Below are 22969 nucleotides of genomic sequence, written 5' to 3'. Positions count from 1 at the left end.
GAGCCAGCTATTGCCAACCCCTTCCCTCCCTAAATGCTAGCTCCAGAATGTTAAGGGTTACTGAGCCCTGGCCAGCAGAGAGAGGGTTAAACAGAAGGCAGCAGGTGCAAGGGCAGAGAAGAGACAGGTTCTCCTGGGCCTCAGGATGGGTAGATGGGAACGGAGAAAGCAAGGCAGTTCGGGGGAACTCCTCTCTCCAATCCGCCTGGTCCTGGATCCTCTCCCAGTGCCTGTGAAGTCTGGGGTCATGCCCCCACTTGACCCTGTATCTCCAGCAAGGACATCCCCACCCTTCCCTCCGTGGGCCTCAGCAGCCCCTTCTCAGACCCAGGGGCTCCGGTCGCCTCTCCCAGCCCCGAGCTCTTCAGGCCTTAGAGACCCAGCCAGCTTCCTCTGGCAGGGGCTGAGCATGGAAAGCAGGCCCCTCGGAGACCCAGGTGGGGTGGGGGGAGGGGAAGGGAGGCCGCTGGGCCACATGGGCTGAGGGCTCAGGGTTACTAGAGCCAAAGCAACACACGTGTGTTTCGAATTTTCTTTCAAGTCTTCTCGGTGCCTGCTCGCTCCCATTCCTCCCCCTGCCTCTTGGTCTGGGGCTGTAATCAGTTTGGATGGAGAACAGCAGACGCACTTGGGGGTGGTGTGTGGGGAGCAGCTGGGGCTGGGAATCATTTCGGGGTTTTGTTACCTGCCAGCAGCTTGCAGGGCCATCTGAGGGGGGGCAGCACGGAGATGTGGATACTGGCTGTGCCCGGGGTGGGGGCGGGGTGGGGGACACAGAAGTGCTGGTGGGCGACCTGGGGGAGGGGTGGAGAGAGACAGCCCTGGAGCTCTGGCCCTTGCTGGCTGAGTGGCCTTGTCTGTGCTCTTTGGCCTCCATGAGCCTCAGTGTACTCCTCAGTGAAATGGAACCTAGGTGATATCCTGGCTCTGAAAGTTAAATAAAATAAGCCTGCTTAGCACAGAGAGGTGGTCTGATTGCGTGGGTTCCCTTGCCCTTTGGGGGAGTAAGATAGGGAAATGAAACAGAGACCTCGGGGCTACAAAGCTAGCCCTTGGACCACTGAGGCCATTAGCCCAGAGTAACTCAGGCCTGAAGAACAAGTTAGGCTTTGTGCAATTTCTGACTGTAGCCTGTATCTGCAGGTGTCAGTGGGAGTACAGGAGACATCTGTGTGGGGGAGACAAGACCCCTCCACACACACACCCCAACCAAAGCTGTTTCCCTCCCCTGGCAGCCGGGACCCAACCTGGGCCTGGCCTGGCCTATGGCTGGCCGCTGTCCCCGGCACCCAGCATCCAGCACCTGCTCAGACGCATCCAGGCTGCTTGCTACCACCTCAAGGACACCCCCATTTGGGGCGTGAGGGGCCAGATGGTCAGACCCCGGCAAAGGGGGCTCAGGAAGTCTGATGTGCCACCCCTGGGAAGGGCTAATGCTCACCCTGCCAAGGGCCGCCCTCAATTCTGAAGGCTTTCCCCTCCCCCAGAGCTCAGAGACACGGTCGCTTCCACATGTCAGAACCGGAAGGATGTACAGGGGTATGCTGGCCGCAGCCACCCTCGTTTTACAAATGGGGAAACCAAGGCTCAGAGAGACTCACTGGGTCAGCCCAGCTCCCGGCTCCTGCTCCAGTTTTGGAGTCTGAGGCCCAGAGCACCCAGGGGACTAGGAGCAGGGGACCTGGCCGATGGAGGATCAGCCAGGCCACGGGGAAGGGGCAGCCCCCACCCGCTCCCCACCCCTCGGCTTTTGTTAGCAACTGATGGAAAGTAGCAACTCGGAAAGCAGAGGTTTCCGGCTCCGCCAGATCATAGCTGAGAGAACAGATGGCCGATTCATCCCACCAAACTTGGCACCTCAAACAAAAGAAACAATATGTGTTTGGCTCCCTAATCTTTTCCTCAGGTTCCCAGGCAGGTGACTGGAAAGTCTGATGACAAGAAAGCGTCGGCTCACTTCTCTCAGGACACAAACCACAAGTCTTGCCTGGCCATTGTTCCTCCTGCTCCCTCCACCCCGTCCCGCTCTCCTCCCCGCTCCTTGCTTTTTCCAGGCCATGCAGGCCCTCTCAAAAGCAGCTCAGTGTCTCCTCCAGAGCCAGTCCCCTGTGAGGGAGGGGACAGGGGGCACCCATCCCCTGAGCATCACACTATTATGATCCCATTTTGCAGAGGAGAAAACTGAGGCTCTTCGGTGTTAACCAACAGGCTACGTGGTCTAGAAGTGGCAGAGCCAAGAATGATAACAACAGCTGTTGCGTATGGAGTTTCTCCTGGGTCCAGGGCACTGCCCCATTTTCTAGATCTCAGGCAGGTGGCATGGCCTGGGATCTGGTGAATGGGCATGGAAACACTCCCGTGGAGAAGTCTGAAGATGTGACCCAGATTTGCTACAGAGCTGTGAAGTTGGGGAGGTAGGGGGCTCCACTGTAAACCCTGGGGATGAGTACCTACAGCTATCATTAACCGATCACCTACTGTGTGCCTGGCGCAAGGTAGGGATTTCACATGGGCTTCCCCTAATGGGCTGTGTGTGGTGTGTACAATTGTCCCAGTTATACAGATGAAAAATCGGAGGCATGGAGAAATGATTTGTCAGAGCCGCATGAGCAGTTAAGGGCTCAAGCTAGGACTCTTTCCACTGCCTCAGCTGTTTCTCTTTGCCCTCCACCCCCAGCCCCGGCCCCGGCCCAAGCCCCAGCCCCAGGGAGGGTGTTAATGAGGCCCCGCGAAGGGAGAGGCAGGGGGAAGGAGCTATGCCCACAGGTGCCAGCAGGTCTTCCCGTGGTGGCCAGACCCGGGCCTGGCGCCATTCTGCCCTGCCTGTCTGCTCTCCCTCACGAGGGGTGGTGGCTGGTACCCCTGTGGGGGGGAGGGGCCTTCACATGCTGGGCCTGCCAAGACCCCGCCCTGGAGACCCAGAGTCTGTCTCCCAAGAACGGCAGGTTCCCACTCAGATTCCTGGGCAGGGTAGGTGGAGCTCAGGGAGTCCAGGGCTGGCTACCAGGACCGGGAAGCCAAGGTCCCCAGTGGCAGGTAGTGAAGTGTGAGCCTCAAGGCCTCAGGGACCTGGTTTCCTTTTGTCATTTGTTTCTCTTTGTACTGGCTGGTTGTATCATTGACTCTTTTCCTCTCTGTCTCTGGGTGACTCAGAGGTCAAAGAGTTTGTGGTGTGATGGGAAAAGCCAGCATGGGAAGCCAGGACACTTCTGCGAGGGGACCCTGGGGTGTCCTTTCCCCATTCTGGGCCTTAAGCTACTGGACGCACCTGCTGGCCACAGTTTAGAGCCCCTCTGGCCTCTTAGGCCCCGGTGTCCAGGCCATCCCAGAGCAGCGAGGAGCTCAGAAGGTAATGCTTGTCTGTTTTCTCCACACAGAGAACACCTGAAAAGCGGCTCCTGGCTCTCAGTGGAAAGGGATTTAAAGAGGAAAATAAATAAAGTGTGAAAGTGCCTCTTACTGACAAGCTCAAGCCCTGTCAGCTCAGCTTGGCCTCTGCTCCTGCCCTGCCTCTCTCTCCCCTCTGTGACTGGGGAGCCGTTTCTCCATCCCACAGCCCCTTCCCACACCATCTTCCTCTTCCAGCTTCTGCTGAGGAAAGGCTGCTTCGAAAGATGGGGTCCACGAACTCTGCCACAGCACTATCGCTGTCACCATCGTCATCGTACGGCTATTGTACTTAGTTTCTTTGTGCTGATGTAGCGAATTAGTACAAACTCGGTGTCTTTGTCTTTCCAGGCTGCTGTCACCAATCACTACAGACTGGGGGTGGCTTCTGAACAACAGAAATCGATTTCTCATAGTCCTGGAGGCTGGAAGGTCCAAGACCATGGTGCCAGTAGAGTTGTAGTCAGGTCTTCCTGGCTCGTGGAGGGCCCTCTTTTCCCCGTGGTCCTTACGGGGTGGAAGGGGCTAGGGAAGTCTGAAGGATCTCTTTTATAAGGGCACTAATCCCATTCATGAGAGTCCCATCCTCATGATTTAATCACCCTCAAGCCCCGCCTCCTCATACGACCACATGGGGCATTAGAATTTCAGCATGAGATTTGGAGTCGGGGAGTGGGCGTGCAAACAGTGAGACCATAGCCCTCGGTGGCTGAAAACGATACAAATTAGTTTTGGAAGTTAGCAATCCGAAATGAGTCTCACACTAGGCTAAAATCAAGCTGTTGGCAGGGCTGTGTTCCACCGGAGGCTCTCGGGTGGAATCCGTTGCTGTTCCTTATCCGGCTTCTAGAGGCCGCCCACATTCCTTGGCTCTTAGCCTTCTTCTTCCAGCTTCCATGCTAGCCACGGCCGATCCATCTTCCTTACACCACATCCCTCCCCATCTCTGTCCTGCCTCCCTCTTTCACTACGAGGACCCTTGTGAGCACACAGGGCCCACCCAGGTGTTCAAGGACAATCTCCCTATGTCAAGATCAGCTGAGTAGCAACCTTAATTCACCCTGGCCACATAAAAATAACACATTTGCGGGTTCTGGGGGTTAGGACATGGGCATCTTTGGGGGCTCATTATTCTGCCTATCACACCATCACCGTCACCATTGCCCAACTATCACCGTCACCCAGTTCTGTCACCATCTATACCGCTATCACCACAAGCATCTTCAGCAGCATCACCATCACCGCCACCACTGCCCCTACCAGCACCCCAACCTCACCTCCACGACCTAGATCTCGACTCTCCTCTTCCTCATAGTGATATTCTTAGACCACTCTATATAAAGCAGCACCTCCATCTGACTGTCTCCTATCACAGACAGTCACAGACACTGGAAGGGAACTCCTTGAGGGCAGGACTTTGTCTGATTTGCTCACGGCTGCTGCATTGGATGCCTGGCATATGGAAGGCACTCAATAAATTTTCACTGAATGAATGAATGAATGAACAAATCAATGGATGTATTTGAGCCTATAATCAAGGCTTTGACATAGTCCAGAATGCCAAGGAGGGTGTTTCTAAAGGAGTGACGTCAAAGCTGAGATTTGACGGAAGAGGGGGGGACTAACAAAGTGATTAAAGCACAGTGGGAACAAAGCTGGCTGCCCGCAGGTAGTGCTGTGCATTCTGGGTACCAACAGTGAGTAGGTCAGGGAGGCTGAAGGCCAAGTGCAGGGGAGCACAGGTGGGGTGCGGCCAGAGTGATCCTGTAAGTATGTGAAGAATGTTGCTCTTTATCCTCAGAGCAATGGAAGCTTTGGGAAGCTTAAGGCTTGTGGTCAGACTTGCAGTGCCGGAAGATCACTCTGGCTCCACTGTGGAGAGTGGTTTGCTAGGTGGGGGCAGGAAGTGCATGGCAACTACTTCGGAGTGCCTTGCTGTTGTCCAGCAGTCAAGGGCAGCAATGGCTCTAGCTTGGGCCAGAGCGGTGGGTGTGGAGACAGAGAGAAGAGGGCAGAGTCAGGAACTACAAGACATAAAAATCAAAGGACTTGGGATGGCTTAGATTTGGGAATGAGAAGAAGTGTGGTGCCAAGGATACTGCCTAGGTCTCTGCCCCCAGTCCCATAGCCAGATGGTGGTGACTCTGCCTGGCAGCTGGATGGCAGAGATCAATGTCTCATGAGGACGAGAGTATACCCATATTTATGACTATTATCATTAGTAGCAATATACAGTAAAAAAGTTATCTGAATGCTTACCAGAAGTGATGCATCACACTAGGTTAAGTAATCTGTCCAAGTCACAGGTAATGTCATAGTTCAGGTTCCTCAGAAGCCGACCTTGGAAGGATTCAGATGCAAGTAATGTATTTGGGAAGGAAAATAGCAAAGTGGAGACATGAGACAGGGGAGGGAAGGCAGCCAATGAAGTGTGTGTTATAAAGCAAGTTACCCCTGTGGGAAATGGAGCTTAATCTTTCCAGGGACCTCTGGGGTCCAGTAAAGAATACCCACATCAAAGTCATTTCACCCAGTGGTGAAGAAACTGGGCTCTTTATACACAAAACTCTGGCTAGTCATTGGTTGGAGGCTGCTCCCAAGGGGTGTTCATTCCCCATCGCTTCCAGACTTCAACACATAGGGACAGATAAGACTCAGTGGCAACAAAAAGCCCTCAAAGACATATAGGTTCTGGCAGTTAGAGGTCAGACCTGTGTGCACTGAGATGCTAAGTACTGTGCAATACGGGAAGAGAATTGACAGCATCTGCTGTCAGGAAGTAGTGAAATAAGGATTTGAATCTAGGTGGTTTCAATTTCAAAGTCTCTGAATGGAAGATCACATTGATGGATGGATGAATAGATAGATGGATGGATGAGTGGATGGTTAGGTGAGTGGGCAATGGACAGATGTTTGAGTGAGTGAAGGAATGGACAGATATGTAATGGGTGGATACATAGATGGGGAATGGAAGGACAGATGGATGGATGGATGGATGGAAATTCTAGTGTATGGGTAAATGGGCAGATTAAGAATTGTGTCTATGGATGGATGAATAGGAATATGAATAAAAGGGAGTGGGTATACAAGTGGATGGATGGGAGGATGAATAACCAGGTTTGGAAGAAGAGAAGGGCTTAGAGAGCAGAGTCTCAATAGTGACCTAAGATGAAATCAGCTAGTAATATTATCCCCACGACACCCCACCTTCCTCGGTCTCAGAGGCATCCCAGCTGTGGTCTCATATGGATGACCAAGCACATCAGGAATGAAGTTCAGGGAGCAGGGTAGATCCAGGGTGGAGAGGGTGCGGGTTGGAGGAAGCCCATGAAATGGAACTAGAGGACTAGGGTGGAGCCCACCGGGTCTTGTGCCTAGAATGGTGCTGCCCTGCCCAGGGCTGGCTGGGCACCTGCCCAAGAGACAACATCATAGGGCTGGCTCTGGCCACAGTGCCATGTGGGTGAGCGCTGGACATATTTGTCCCACCACCAAAGCAAGGCAATGGTTGCAGAATAGGGAAGGCAGCTCTCCCAGTGGGAGCAGCGCTGGCTCAGGAAAGCTGGGAAAGGAAGCTGACATCAGGACAGGGAGCCCCACCATCCTGGCAGAGCTGAGTGATGCCCAGGGACACCCGGCTCCAGCCCAAGCACAGCTGATGGGCCCAGCTCTGCCAAGTTTCACTGCCTGAGGCACATTTTTATGACTGAGGAATAATGAGAGGAAGGCATCCTAGTCTTGGCCTTTCCCTAGTGCAGTGTGTGTGTGTGTGTGTATGTGTGTGCGTGCCCGTATGGTTTGTGTGAGTGAACATGGATGTCATATGTGGGTCTTTGTGTGGGTTTGTTTGTGTGTCAGGGTTTGAGTATACATGCTAAGACTCTTGGCACACATATGAGCTTGTGTGCATTAGTATACTTGTGTGTATATACAGGTGTGTTTGAATGTGGGTAACTGTGTTTATACGTATGTGAGCACATTTGTGTACATGTTATTGTTTGTGTGTATACACATGTGTAAGCATGTTTGCATGATGTGTGAAGATATTCACATCTGTGTATTTGTGCATAGCCTTGCTGTTTGCATTGTGGGACCTTGTTTGTGTGTGTGTGTGTGTATGTGTGTGCACACAAGTCACCCAGAATGCTCATTAGGGATGGACTTCATAGAATAAAGGGACTCCATTCTTTACCATAGCTTTATCTTACTGTCCCTTCTCCCCTACCTCATCCTTTCATACAAACTTCAGAAGCTAAGCGATTAGTAGTTTCTCAAACATTCTAGGCTACTTCAGACCTCCATGATTCTGCCTGTGGCACCTGGAATGCCATCTTCTTTTTTTTCTGCTTGGTAAAACTCTTGTTCATCTTTCAGGTCCAGGCTTCACACTTTCATGTTAGCTTCCCAGTCACCGCAGATTCCATACTCTGGGTCCCGTGCTACCTCTCAAACATCTCTCTTACAGCCATGAGGTATTTTCTGCTCTTCCTGTAGACTGGGGGTTCCTTGAGGGCAGGTTCTGTGTCTGATTCCTTTCTGAATCTCCAGGGCCTGGAACAGGATCTAGCATGCAATGGGAAGGAGGGATGGATGGGTGGACGGTTGGGTGGATGAATGGATGGGCAGATAGATTGACAGACAGGCAGATGGATGGATAGATGTGTGGACTGATGGATAGATGGATGGATGGGTGAGTGGACAGATGGACAGATAGACTGATGGACAGGCAGATGGATGGATAGATGTGTGGACTGATGGGTGGATGAGTGCATGAGTGAACAGGTGGGTGGAAGGGTGAGTAAATGACTAAATCTGGCATTTCTGCTCTAGAATCCTGGATTTTGAAGGGAGACTGCTTGCAGCTCTTCCTTAGCTCTCATTTACCCTGAAATAGTCGCTGTGCTTGCAGAGAGGAAGGCTGCAACCTCAGAGCTGGCCTGCTCTCTCCCCTCTCAGCTCTGGCTCTCATGAGGGCTCGCTCCAGATTGGCCACCTACTTTATGAAGGAGCAGATTAGGCCTGAAGAGGCATTGCTGAGTGGCTTAAGTTAGCTCCTGTTTGTGCTCCAGGCTTTCAAAGCCTGGGGGATACTGCAGAGGAGGGGCCTGACTTCAGGGCCCACTGGTAAATGGGCAGGGATTGTGTGCTCTCCAGGCCTTGACTGCAGGCAGCTTAAGGCAGGGCCCTAGGAGTTTTGAGACAGGAAAATGGTGTTTTGTCTTGTTAATGCATTCACTTGGCTTTGAACTGGAGAGTAGTCAGGTGTCCCCAGACGGCTGCTTTTGAGCTGGTCTAGGGAGGGGGTAGGGCACAGCCAGGCCCCGGATTACAGAGGCCTTCCCGGGGGAAGGGGGCCTTTGATGGGGCCGGGTCTGTTGTCCGAGTCTGCTTTGCTGGTGGCTGGAGCCCCTAATGAGGGGGAAAGGGCTCGTTCTGAGGCATTCCCCTGGTCTCCCTTGGGCAGCGGGCGGAGGCCTCCTTTGATGTTGGAGTCCTTAAGCCAAGTGGGGACTAATTGCCACAAGGTACAGAATGTTCTGGTTGCTTGGGGGGTCTGCAGCTTGCTCACAATGCCACAGCCACCCTGGGGTGGGGGGAAAGGCAGCCCATCTCCTGATGTGAGACAACTCAGGAGGGTTTGGGGTTGGGGTGTTTGGGTTTTGTTTTTCTTTCATGCACACAGCCCCAGCACAGAATGGGAAACACATTATGTACAGCGAGCCCACGCGCACACACACCGCTTACTTCACTACAACTTTGTAAACAGTATTATGTTTGATTTTTTTTTTAATCAAAGAGTCAGTGCGGTGGGAGGGATAATGGCAAAGAGAAAAAGAAAGCAGACTTTGGCAGGCCGGCAGCAGACAGATTTGGATTCCAGTCCCAGCTTTGCCACTTGTTAGCTGGGGCAAGTCACTGAATTTTGCTGAACCCCAGCATCCTCCTTTGCCAAATGCAAGGCTATGCCTGGCACCCAGGTGCTTATTTGCATTTGTTCCATCCTTCATGTGCATTCTTGAGACAGTTCACTAAAAACACACGTCTATTTTCCTGGCAGGCATGGAAGCAGGTGGGGAACCTGGTCAGCAAACACCCGTTAGATCATTTTCATTTGATTAGAGAACAGGAAGAGGATGGTTTCCTTTGACGTTTAGTATCGGTGCCCACCGTCCCAAAGGTTTCCATCTCAAAGGAAGATGACCTTATTCTCCTGGTATTATGCTCACCCCCCGCCTCTACCTCCCAGTGGGATCTGGAGTCAGACACAGCGATTTTTGTTATTAAAAGAAAAAAATTGGAGCCAGCGATCGTGTTTTTTACATTACACCAGGCACGGGGCCAGGTGATCTGACTACATTGTCTCTAACCTCCACATGGACACTTTCGTAGAGTTAGTATGCCCATTTGACGGATCAAGAAACGGAGACTCAGAGAAAGAAATGACTTGCCCAAGATCATCCTGTGTGGGAGCGGGGGGAGCCACCTTTCTCTTCAGCCTGACTCCAAGGCCCAAGCCCTCTCAAGCCCGCCCCAGGTAAATGTTCTGATCAAGCTTCTCTGAGCTTCATTTCCCCACCTGGTCAACAAGAACTATAACTTAAGTGTACCTTGCCAGGATGCCCAGCCATTAAATGAGATAACTCCTGTGAAAGTACTCAGCCTTATACACATGACAAGCACTCCGTACCCCTGCTGCTTCCCTCCACCTTGCCCTCATCACCTATTCCCCTGATGTACAAACACAACACATGCACACACACACACACGTGCACACACAGGTAGTCCCCATTTCCTCCACTCTCTGGAATCTGGAGAAGGGGCAGATCTAGGCCAAGGGAAGCAATGTCCATCGAAGTTGTTCTTTCAGTCCGTGGTGCCCCTTCCATGTGGTTCTGTCCTGACCTTCTAGCCTCTAGAGATGGATCCTCCACCTAGCCCCACCGGGGACAGAACCCTCCGTGAGAAGCTTCCTGGGTGCAGGAGAGATGAGGGCCCGCCCCTCTGGCAGCAAGCGAGGCATCCTTGCTTGTAAATAGGAGCAGGTGGAGAGCAGAGGAGACTGTAGTGGGACCTTAGGTTCTTTCCAGTTAGGGGCCAGAACGAGAGGAATAGGAAAACAGGGAGAGCCACTGGGTTGTGGATGACGCATCACCTACATCCTTTGCTCATGTGATCTTTTCAATACCCCACAATCTAGATATGGTGGCCTTCGATCACACACAAGAGGAAAGGCAGAGCCAAGGAAGCTGGTAAGTGACTGAGCAGAGGCCGGCAGGAGGAGGTGCTCCCGACAACCTGTCCTGAGACAGACACCACATCTGGCCTGGTGAAGAGACGCAGTCCTGGGCCTCTGTTCACCCACAGCTGCCCCAGCTGCCCCCGTCCTGGTGGGGAAGAGGGGCCTCCCTGCTCCAGCTCCGAACACCTTGGAGAGGGGAAATCCAAGAAACTCTGGCATGGCTACTTTCTTCTTTAAAGAAAACAAAAAACAAAAAAAACACAACCAATGTGGAGATGGCCTTATTCAAGTTTTATGACGATAATCCATTCTTGTGTTTTAGAGTCAAAAACACAGATGGGCAAAAAAAGGAAAAAATAAAAGTGCCCAAAGATGGGCACTATCTCCCAGACTCAGGTGAGTACACTCCGGGGAGTGGAGGCCGGCTCTCCCCGACTTACTGTGGCCCCCACCTAGAATGCCATCTTTCCATATGTACATCCCATGACAGCCTTACACGCTTATGTTACATTCCAAGGATGGCTAGAGTTTCTTCGGCCCATCCTCTCCTGCTGAGCATTTCAATGGTTTCTAATATTTTGCTTGAGGCATCTTTCTCCACGGGTGAGGCCACTCCTGAGGCTCCATTCTAAGACATGGCATTGCCATGTGGAAGAGTCTGGGTACTTTTGACACTTTTGATGGCTAAGCTGTCCCCTGGGAAGATCTGTAACTCTATACTACAACCCAAAGTGCCCAGAGAGCTGTTTCCTATCACTGGGCCCCACACTGGGTATGGACAATCAGTCTCTAATCTTTGGTGATATGATAGATGAAAATAACACCTTTTTTCCACGTGAATGTCTATGACTACCTGAGTTTCATTCATTCATCCATTCATTCATTCATTCAACAAAAATGTATTATTGAGTGTCTATCCTATGCCAGGCATCCTCTGGTATAGGGCAATGGGCATATTTTAAGCAGAAAATCAAACACACGATCTCTCCGTTACAGCTGAAATCAGTGCTATGAAGAATGGTGGCCTGGGGAGGTAGGCTGGTGGGAGCGTTGGCTCCTTCATAAGGCTTATCGGGTTCGACTTTTCCTTGATATGGAAAATCAACGCTTCTCAGTCTTATATAAAGTGCCCTGTGAATGCAGCTTTATTTCACCCCCACCCCCAACCCCTTGAACAAGATGTTCTCCTAAGCTCCTCCAACAAAGCTGTTTAGAGTGCCTCTTATTAAGCAGAAAGGTGCAGGGGCCATACATAGTTTCTCTGGTGAGGGGCATGACATTCCATGAGAGCCCCACTTTGGATGCCACTTTCTCCAGAAAGGCTCTCTGGGTTCCCCCAAGATGAATTCCTCCTTCAATAAGCACAGTGATACAATCAAGGACAAATTGGTCTTCCCCTCCACAGCAAGGAGTCAGGATCCATTCTCTGTTTAAACATCTATTTAAGTTTTTTTAATTTTTATTTTTGTGTGTGTGTGTGTGTGTGTGAGAGAGAGAGAGAGAGAGAGAGAGAGAGAGAGAAAACATGAGTGAGGGAAGGGCAGGAGAGAGGGGGACACAGAATCCAAAGCAGGCTCCAGGCCCTGAGCTGTCAGCACAGAGCCTGGCACAGGGCTTGAACCCACGAACCACGAGATCATGACCTGAGCTGAAGTCGGACACTTAACCAGCTGAGCCACCCAGGCGCCCTAAACATATTTTTAAATCAGGAGCATCTTTTCATGAGAACTGAAGTTCAGAGTTTTTGGGTATTTCCTTGAATCCTGAGAAGGTCGGGGGCCTGCCCAAAGTCACATACGCAGGAAGGGGGCTGGATGTGAATCCAGCTCCCCTGGTCTGCAGGGCAGGACCCTTGCACCTGCATCATGGCCAGATTCAAAATCTCTGCTTCTTTTCTCTTTTGGACTAAAAAGTCCTCTGAGTCCTGGGCCCTTCAGATCCTGAGACATCTAAGGAAGTGGTGCCCTGTGAGGGGTGCCCTGGCTGGGGCTTGTTGGTACCTTTAATTGCAAGCCAAGCCCAGAAGCCCAGAGTCCAGCTGTCCAGATAGGCATCTGGGCAGTGCCCACAGATGGCTTCAGTTGTGATGGGCGATGGGTTAGGCATGCTTTCCCTGCTGGCTGATGTCATGAGCTCATTAGAGCAATGGGGTTTATAGTGTACAAGGCAACTGTCCAAACAATAAATTAAGCTGCACAATTTAGCACTTAATTATCCTCTCTCTTGTCTATTTCACTCTTGTTCCCTGGGTGTCTGTCTGGGCCCTCCAGCAAGATGGTGAGATCTTCCCTCTGCCTCACACCCCACAGCCAATCCATCACGCAGCCCTGTTGGTGCCATCTCGGGAACATCTCTCAAATACTTTCCCTTCTCCACATCCCCACGGCCTTGACCTCAGCCAGCCCTCACTCTCTCCCCTGGATTATTGCCACGCTTGCCTCTCTTGCTATAATTGCCCTCTCTGGTCTGACATGAATGTGGTTTCCCTTGGCCTGAAATACACAGTCCCAAGCCCTCATCTCTCCATTCGAAGCCCCTGTGAGCAGGGTGCCTTGCTTACCATTGCAGCCGCCTCTTCCCAAAGCCCCACGACGGCTACCCTACCATATGATGAACTTGTGGTTCTGCCCCAAGGAGGGGCACAGCCAGGCTCCATAAACTTCTGGTTTTGGTCCATGAACTTCTGCACACGCCATTCTCTCCGTGGGGAATATCCCTCTCCCCACTCAGCCCTCACCACTCACCTTGCAAACTCATGTTTGTCTCACTGTTCAGCTCTGGAATCTCCTCCTTCGAGAAGCCCAAGGGTATTTTCTTGGCAAACCCAGAGCTGAGAGTCCTCATTTCCTTACCCCTCTCGGGTCCTCTCTTATGATCCACGTCCACAAGGATGCCTGGGAGAATGGTGTCCTGGAGGCTGTCCACCTGTGCGTGGCTCTGTCACACCTATTCACTCTGGAGTCCCCATAGTTCAATCCTCACAATCAAGCCATAGGGATCCATAATAAAGGTCCTTTTTACAGGTGAGGAAACTGAAGTTTGGATTCCAGAGCTGGATCTCCACTTGGCCAAATTGGCCTAAGTCCAGAAGGGCAGGGATGGTTTGCTGGGCTCCCGGCAGACAGGTTGGAGGACCACGTGAGGCACCATGCTGGGTGGGGAGGCCCTGGGAGGGCATGGGGGATGGGGGAGGTGATAGTTTGGAGCAGGGTCACCATTTGACCCGAAGGAACTTGGCTGGTCAAATAATACCACCTCCACCAAGTATTCCCTTCTGTTCCCCCATGTTCCCCATTGGACAAATGAAGACTCAGAAAGAAGGAAGGAGAAACAAAGAACAAAGTTATAGAGGAATAGGGGCCAAGTTAGAACCAAGTGTCTCGATTCCCAGTCCAGCTTCCCCAGTGGGCTGCAGGTCCAGTGTGACCTCTCTATTGCACCTTCTTCTCTCCCCCTTCCCTTCACCCACTGCCTCCATCAAACATTTCTGTATGCCTCCTAGGGGCCAGGTTCTCCACTAGTTGTTAAAGACATAGAGGGCCCCTGTCTGGTGCTTGCCTGGTGCATAGTGGGTGTTCAGCAAACATTTGTTGAATTAATAAATGAATAAGCATGGGAAAGTAATGTACCTCTCTTCATTTCCAGAAGGACCTGAAGGAATGGAGAAGCACTTGCCTAAGCCCTTTGTGCCCACGGTCTCCTTCCAACCACGCTACGAGGTCAGCATCATCACACCCATTTTGCAGATGAGGACACTGAGGCTCACAGAGGGGACAAAATTCATCCAAAGCTCTGCAGTCAGAAAGCAATTTTCAGCCCCCCTTGGAAATTAAACATTACCCATGCTATTTTTTTTTTTAAGGAAAGGATGTTTTCCTTCTGGTGTGTAAACAGGAGAAGGGCTCCCCGAGAAGGTCATTGTAAATATCATTACTTCTCCTCGGGGCTCTGTCAGCTTATGTTACTTTATTTATCAACATTCCATAACATGTAGATCCAAGAACATGTCCTCAAGTGGGACACCAAAGATGTGTGCTTTGGGGGTCAGGCAGAAACACTTGCCAAGCACAGAGCACGGGGCTGGGCAGGAGTTGGGAGCTGGGTCCAGGCTCGGGGCGGGGCGGTAAGGGCCCTTCCCAGCATCTCCTGCCTGGGTGGAGCCTCAAGTTGGAGTTCCAGCGGCATGTCCCTCATTTCCATAAGGGGGAGCTTGTGCACAGGAGATTCCCTCCTGGCTAGAGGGCCTCGGCATCCAGGGACCGGCTCCAGGCAGTGGCCACTTGGATGACACTGACAAGGTATCTGCCCTGAGCACTGCCTCCCGCCCTGTGTGTGTGTAGGGGGGGGGGCAGCCATGGGGGATATGAGCATGCCGTCCCCCTCCCTGTTTATCCACTCGGGGAACCACGGATAAGGAGGGGCAATGCTCGTGTGGAAATAACACAGCTTTGGAGCCAGACAGGACTGAGGCTCACTCCAGCACCATCATGGATTAGCCGCATGACCTTGGGCTGTTCACCTCCTTGGACCTCGGTTTCCTTATCTGCAAAATGGGAACAACACTGACTTTGGGAGTTACACAGAGCAGCGACTATAGTGCCTGCAGCACAGCAAATGCTTCATAATAAAAGGGATATTACTATGATGATTGTTGTCTGGATTATTTTTGCAGGTCCTAATTTCCACCCCAACCCTCACAGGTAGTTCTGCCCGTCATTCCCCAGCTGCAGCTTTGGAGGGATTTGCACAGGGCTATGGCCTCCCTGGATCCCCCAGAGACAAGCCCAGTAGAAAGGCATTTAGGGCTTGTGTTTGCAAATGCAAAGGCAGGTATTTCTTAACATTTCTTAACAGAAATGATGACAAAGCAAAAATATTAAAGAATATGTCTGAGAGAAAGAGAGAGAGAAGTCTCCAGAGCTTAATTCCTCACTCAGATTCAACAACCAGTTTCTCTTTTTTTTTTTTTTTTTTTTGAACGCAAACCCCCTCGTCCACACAGATGTTTTGCTGGGGTTGTAATCCTAGTGACTATACCAGGTGCTGTTTTATTCCCCACTCGCTGTGGTCTTTGGTCTGAATCACTCCATCTCTTTTCATTTGGTTCCTGCCAGAAAGCAAAGCATATATTTCATGGTCCTCTCTTCCTGGGAGGAGGAATTTCTCCACAGGCCTCCCTTTGCACATGCTCACGGAGGTGCATTTGGGTCAGAACGATGGGATGGCAACACAGTCTGCCGCCCTTTGGCTGCCTTCTTAAAACTTCTTTTTTTTTTTTTTTTTTTCCAAAATGGAAATAGCATTTTCTCCCTGATTATCAAAGTAACACTTGTGGATTGGGAAAAATTGGGTAGTACTGAAGTTTAAAGGGCAAAAGTTACCCAGAAGAAAATCACTGCTAACATTTTGGTGTGTCTTTTTCAGACTTGACTCTCTCCGTGCACAGACTGGTTTTCCTCGTTCATCCTAAATGGCTCTGCATCATTTTATTGTATGGGTATAAAACACAGTTCATTTAACCAATCCCTGATGGTTGGACACCTGGGTTATTTCTGTTTCTTTTTAAAAAACATTTTACTTTGAGAGAATTCTAGATTCACCGGAAGCTGCCACGATAGTGCAAACAGTTTCTATGTGCCCTTGATCCAGTTTTCCCTGATGGTTACATCTTACATAAGAGTAGTATAATATCAAAATCAGGATATTGACATTGGCACCCCCTGAGTATAGTTCTATGCCATTTTATCACATGTGTAGATCTGTGTAACCACCACCGCAACCAAGGTACAGAACTTTCCACCACCATGAGGGTCTCCTTCATGCTGTCCTGTTATAGGCACACTCTCCCCTTTCACCCCCTTCCCTAACTCCTGGCCACCACTAATTGGTTCTTCATCTCTATATTTTTGCCATTTTGAGAATGTTATATATATATATATATATACACACACACACACACACATATATATGTATATATATATACACATACTTTGAGAATATATGTATACACATACATATATATTTACTTTTTCCATTCAGCATAATACTCTTGAGATACATTCAAGTTATTACATGTATAAATTGTTCCTTCCATCTCATAGCTGAGTAGTGAGACTCCATGGTGTGCGTGAACCAAACCTATTAACCATTCATCCATTTTAGGTCATCTTCGTTGTTTCTGTTTTTTAGCTATTACAAATAAAACTGCTGTGACTGCTGTCGTAAAGGTTTTCACGTAGACATCTTTTCATTTCCTTGGTATCAATACCCAAAGTGTGGTTACTGGGTTATTTGGTAAGTACACATTTCGTTTCTTAAGAAACAGTGAAAGTCTTTCCCAGAATGGCTGTACCGCTAACCTTTCTACCAGCAGCATATAAGGGGTCTAGTTTCTCTAAAACCTCACCAGCTTTTGATATCACCACTATTTTACATTTTACCTGTTCTAATAGATGTGTGGTGTATCTTATGGTCTTAATTTTCATTTCCCTGATGGCTCGTGACTTGTAACATCTTTTCGTGTACTTATTGGCCATTCATACCTCCTCTTGGGTGAAATGTCTCTTCCAAACTCTTGTCCATTTTCTTATAGGATTGCTTGTGACCTTACTGTTGAATTTTGACTCTCTCTCTCTCTCTCTCTATATATATATATATATATATACAAACATATAATATGAATACTATATAATATTAATATAATATATTATGTAAAATACATAATATCTAATATCTATACCATTAGATGTACTAGAATATATACATAGTCTAGATATGAGTCCTTTGCCAGATATGTGGTTTGCAAATACTTTTTTCCTAGTCTATAGCTTGTCTTTTCACTCTATTTCATGGATCAAAAGTTTTTAATTTTGATGAGGTCCAATTTCTTTCTTTATTTGTCTCTTATAGATCAAGGTTTGGTGTCGTGTCTAAGAACTCTTCACCAAGACGTAGGTGCCAAAGATTATTTGTTTCTTTTCCTTTGAAAATAATCCTGTGGCAGACAAATAATGTCCTTCTAAAGACACCCACACCCAAATCTCCAGAGCTTGTGAATGTGTGAGCTTACACGGCAAAGGGGACTTTGCAGATGTGATGAAGGTCAAGATCTTGACACGGTCAGATGACTCTGGATTATCTGGTGGGCCCAGGGTAGGCAACAAGGGTCTTTACAGGGGAAAGATTGAGACAAGACCGTTGGAGGGTTTGTGGCTATGGATGCAGTGGTTGGAGTGATGACATCGTCAGCTAGAAGGGAAGTCCTAGGAGCTGGAAAAAGCAAAGTAACAGATTCTTAGAGCCTCCAGAAGGACATTTCCTACTGACCTTGACTTTAGCTCACTGAGACCTATTTTCATTTCTGACTTCCAGAACTGTAAGATAATAAATTTGTGTTGTTTTAAGCCACTAGGTTTATGGTAATTTGTTACAGCAGCAAGAGGAAGCTAATTCAAACCCTTGGATGAATAACCTTATACATAAATCTTTGCATACTTTCCCAGCTATTTCATTAGGATCAAATCCTAGGTTTCAAATTGGTGAGTCAAAGCATATATACCCAAATTGGTACCATTTACACCTCATCATTAGCTTTTTACGGATTCCTGTACCCTTGCTTGAGTAAACATTGGCTCTTACTAATGTGAAACATGTACTTGATATTGCTTTGATTTCCTAGTGTGTGTGGATCCTGCATGTGAGTGCATAGCACATTTCTGTGAATCAGCCAATTTGGTAGCCAGTCCAATATGGTAGCCACAGCCATATGTGAAATATGGCTACTCCAAATTGAGATAGGCTATAAGTATAAAATACATGCTGGATTTCAAATCTCTAGTACCAAAGAAAGAAAGAAAGAGAAAGAAAGCAGAGAAAGAAAGAAGAGAAAGAAAGAAAGAAGAAAGATAGAAAGAAAGAAAGAAAAAGAAAGAAGAGAAAGAAAGAAAAGAAAGAAAGAAAGAGAAAGAAAGAAGAGAAAGAAAGAAAGAAAGAAGAAAGAAAGAAAGAAAGAAAGAAGAAAGAAATTTCAAAAGTGATGTTTTATATTGATTATACACTGAACTCATATTTAGATATACATTAGCTTAAGTAAAATACACTCATAAAATTAACTTTACCTGCTTTGCTTTACTTGCTTAACATGGCTACTAGAAAAGTTTAAATCACATATGTGGCTTGATGTGTGGCTCATGTTGTGTTTCCATGGGTCAGCATGGGCCCAAGCCCTCTCAGCCACAGCCCTTTATGACCAGCAGCAGGCAGTGACAGCATAGTGGCCAAAGCTAGGGGCTAAGCTCTCAGCCATGCAGGAAAGTCAGCCAGGCCCTGTGGTCCTGGTCTCAGCAGCCAGCGCCCAACCACAGATCCCACAGTGTGGTGGAAAAGAACTTGGGGTCAGAGAGACCTTGGTTTAAATCCCAGCTTCTTCTGAATTTTCTTGTACTTGAAGTTTTATCCGTTTTAGTTTCCTTATCCGTAAATTGGGGAAATAACCCAATAACACTTATGGAGACATTTTTCTTTCTTTCTTTCCTTCTTTCTTTCTTTCTTTTCTTTCTTTCTTTTTTTTTGGAGACACTTCTTTATTCAACCAATATTTATTGAGCCTACTGTGTTCCAGGCACCGTTCTAGGCTCTGGCAATACTACATACAGCATACAACCCGGAACGAGCCTAACATGATGTTCTGGCCTCCCGTGGGTCCTCTTTCTTGCCCGCCAGAGACACTCTCTATTGCTGAAAATAACATTTCGGTGGAACGGTACATTCGACTCAGCACTTTTTATGAGCCCACTGGTTCCCTGAATCCGAATAGCAGCTCTGGGCATGGGTTTGAATTCATCTCAGCCATCACTTTGTGACTTTAGCTAAGTCATCTATAAAATGGGGCTAAAACATTACCTCAACCAGGGTCACAGCGACCATTAAAGAAGATAACACGTGTAGAACTCAGTTCCTGGACCTTTGAGCTGCTGGTAGAAGTAGTAATGTTATTATTTTCTCTGCCTTAGAATCTCAGGGCACTCTTAAGAGAGAAAGATCTGGAAGGACTTGTTAGTCTACATTGATGAGGTAAGCCTTTGGGCCTTTATCCAAGTGATGAATGTATTGGTGGACATCTGGTGGCTTGTGTCGAGATGGGCTGCCTACTCTTGGTCAGGCTAAAAAGACCAACTCTTTTCCTTGGCTGAAAAGAGCTCACTGCTGGCTGCTGGCCCGGGCTCCATCTTTTGTTTTAGCTGCTGTTGGTACCCCTCTCATGACCCTACGGTGCTCACCTCCACCTGCAAACACCTGCAATCCTCTGCCTGAGGGTTTTTTTTCCTACCAACTGGTACTTGGCTAGGCCGGAGTCAGGGCAAGCCAGAGGGCCGGGCGCTAGAAGTAGCCCTGAACCCGTGAGGAAGGGGGTGCTGGTGGGGAGCCACCATACAGCTTCCTTGGTCCTGGGTTAGGGCACCTCTGAGGTGTGTTCTCAGTGGATTAATCTCCAGGTACCACAGTGGCAGTTGGCCTGACAAGGCACCCTGCGTTGGCTGTCTTCCTCCCTCTCCCCGTTCTCCGTTCTCCGGCTGGTGTTTTCTTAGCACTTCAAGTTCTGCTTCCGCGAGAACCCAACAGAAATACCCTTCTTTTTTTTTTTTTATGAGAAGCCTATTTTGGATTAGTTAATTCCCCTCCTAGAGCCATGGGCCTCAAGAAGGCTGACTCCCTCCAAGTCCAGTCTAGCTCCACGGGCCTTGACACTCAGGCCCTGTGTCGGACTGGCCAGGTAGGTGTAAGGGCATGCCTGTGCCAGGCATGGTTTTCTCTCTCCTAAAAACTGAGCTGCGAGAGAGGTACTAGTATTCTTCTGGATGTTTCTATGTTTGGATGTGATCCTGGTGCCATCTTGTTTTCATCCAAAGAATGAAGGATGGGGCCATCAGTACAGAGGGCAGAGCGGACAGACAGAAGTTCCAGCACTCCTGATGACACCATTGAACCATTGACCCAGCCCACCTGGCAACCACTGCACCTCTGGACCTCCTCTTATATGTGATCATAAATTTTAAAGAAATTTAAAGCCACTTCCAAATTGGAGTTGAGGATTTTGTTACTTGATTCTACCAACAAAAGCAGCCAAACTGCCCTGTTAATCTTGATACAACGCAGAAAGCTGGCAATTATTATTGACCTCCTTACTCTGCAGATGAGCAAACTGAAACTTGGGGATTAAATGCAGATGAGATTGCTCTCCGGGTGTGGGGGTCATCTCCTGTGTCCACACAATAACTACAGGCTTGAGAAACTACAGGTGTTACAAATGGAAGGTCAAGTTCATGGGTTCTGTGTCAGTTCCCTTTCTGAAGTGAAAAGTCCTTGCATAAAATGAGAGTCCTTCCTTAGTTTAAGAGATAAGATGATTATCAAAGGGGCAGCACAGCTCTCATCTCCATTTCACAGTCAAAGGCAACGAGGCTCAGAGAGGGCCAGCCACTTGCCCAGGTCACACAGTTAGTGGAACTTCAACCCTGGGTCTGACCTCGGTGCTTTCCCTAGCAATCCAAGACCTCTCCCACAGAGTCTGCTTTAGGCTTAAATAAGCAAACTTTGTGAAAATGTTTTGCAGGCAGTAGCAGTGCCCACTTTTCAGTTTACCTGGCTTTGCCCTACCCTTGCTCTGCTCCCACCCCAATTTCACAGTCTCCAGCAAACACCCTTTATCCCCAATCTCCCATTTGGTTCCTTTCCTTTGAGAGCCTAAATTCCTGGAGGCCGTCTCCCAGAATGCTAGCTTCTTTGTATATTCTCCATCTATTTCAAAATTCCCTATGGGGTGCCTGGGTGGCTTAGTGGCTGAGCATCTGACTCTTGATTTTGGCTCAGGTCGTGATCCCAGGGTCGTGGGATCGAGCCCCAAGTCAGGCTCCACGTGGAGTGTGGAGCCTGCTGGAGATTCTCTCTCTCTCTCTCTCTCTCTCTCTCTCTCTCTCTCTGCTTCTCCCCAGCTCACCCACTTTCTCTCAAAAATAAAAATCTCCTGTTATTTAAAAAAAAATATTTAATGTTTATTTTTGAGAAAGAGAGGGACAGAGTACAAGCAGGGGAGGGGCAGAGAAGGTGAGACACAGAATCCGAAGCAGGTTCCAGGCTCCGAGCTGTCACCACAGAGCCCAACGTGGGGCTTGAACCCATGCACCATGAGATCCTGACCTGAGCCGAAGTCGGATGCTTAACCCACTGAGCCACCCAGGCGCCCCCAAATCTCCTGTTATTTTAAAGATAAACTTTTTGGAGGGCTGGTTGTTTGCGCTACACTGTTTCATAACTGCCTATTTGGCTCCTTGAATTAGCAGGAGGGCACGGAGCAGCAGGAAGGAGGAAAGGAAGAGCCATCATTCCCCGTCTATAAAAACAGTGGCTATTCTGATGTTTTCACAGGAAGGATCCGAGAGGAGAACTTTCTTATCAGACCAATACCACACGTGTGCAAGTCTTAAAGCTAAAACTTGTAAGCTGTTCCATTCCTTCCTGTTCTCTGGGCTGGTGACATTTGATACCAAGAGATGTGAGCAAGTGACTTTGCTTTGTCAAGTACTTCTCTCTGCTAAGCGTTTAGACAGACTGTGCACCTAGCAGGAGACCCCCGATCCTATATTCCCAAAACATCATGGTTTTTCATCCCTGGGAGCCCAGGAGGATGTTTTTCTAGTGACATGCACTGAAGACACCATCATTTCACCCATCACTCATTTAAGACACCAGTGGTGAAAAAGAGGCCCAGCCAGGGTTCCTCTCTCCTGGGGACTCTACCCTCCTGGGGGGCTACTTGATATGAGGCTGCCAGCACTTTGACGGGGGACTGGGGTTCCTGCTCTCGATCCAAGTTTAAGAAGCAGCTAAATGGAGGAGGGGTATGTCGTGGGTGAATCGTGGCCCCCAAAAATGGCCTAGCCCTGGGAACCAGTGTGACTTCAATTGGGAAAAGGATCTTTGCAGATATAATTAAAGATCTAAAGATGAGTTCAGCCTGGAGGATCTGAATGGGCCTTAAATCTGATGGCAGGTATCCTGACAGGAGAAAGGCGGAGGGAGATTTCAGACACACAGAGAAGCCAGAGAGGGAACTGGATTGTGAACAAATAGCAGGACAGAGTTTTGCTACATTTGTCAAAGGCTTTCGATACTTTGAAGCCAGGTGTCTGTTCTCCGCTCTAGGCCTCCGCCTTGTGTGGGAAGGCCCACTTTGTGGCTTTGAGCACAATGGTTGCCCTCTCTGAACCCATTTCTTGCACTGTTACATGAGGATCATCGCGATGCCCGCCTCCCGGGCCATCCTAAGAGTCAAGGACGTGTGGA

At 49.1% G+C, this 22969-nt stretch overlaps 2 long non-coding RNA genes across 2 annotated transcripts; one reads left to right on the top strand and one right to left on the bottom strand.

The window, feature by feature from the left end:
* Positions 1 to 15612: 15612 nt before the first annotated feature.
* On the bottom strand, positions 15613 to 18840 carry LOC122231705. The gene is made up of 3 exons (XR_006208932.1): positions 18745 to 18840; positions 17697 to 17896; positions 15613 to 15734 (listed from the first exon to the last, which is right to left on the bottom strand). It is a non-coding gene; the product is annotated as an uncharacterized LOC122231705 (long non-coding RNA).
* Positions 18841 to 18935: 95 nt separating this feature from the next.
* On the top strand, positions 18936 to 20624 carry LOC122231704. Its single transcript, XR_006208930.1, has 3 exons — positions 18936 to 19020; positions 19639 to 19699; positions 20536 to 20624. It is a non-coding gene; the product is annotated as an uncharacterized LOC122231704 (long non-coding RNA).
* Positions 20625 to 22969: the final 2345 nt, after the last annotated feature.

Source organism: Panthera tigris, chromosome A1, assembly GCF_018350195.1.
Source record: "Panthera tigris isolate Pti1 chromosome A1, P.tigris_Pti1_mat1.1, whole genome shotgun sequence".
Taxonomy (NCBI): domain Eukaryota; kingdom Metazoa; phylum Chordata; class Mammalia; order Carnivora; family Felidae; genus Panthera; species Panthera tigris.
This window is presented reverse-complemented; position numbering and strand designations above follow the sequence as displayed.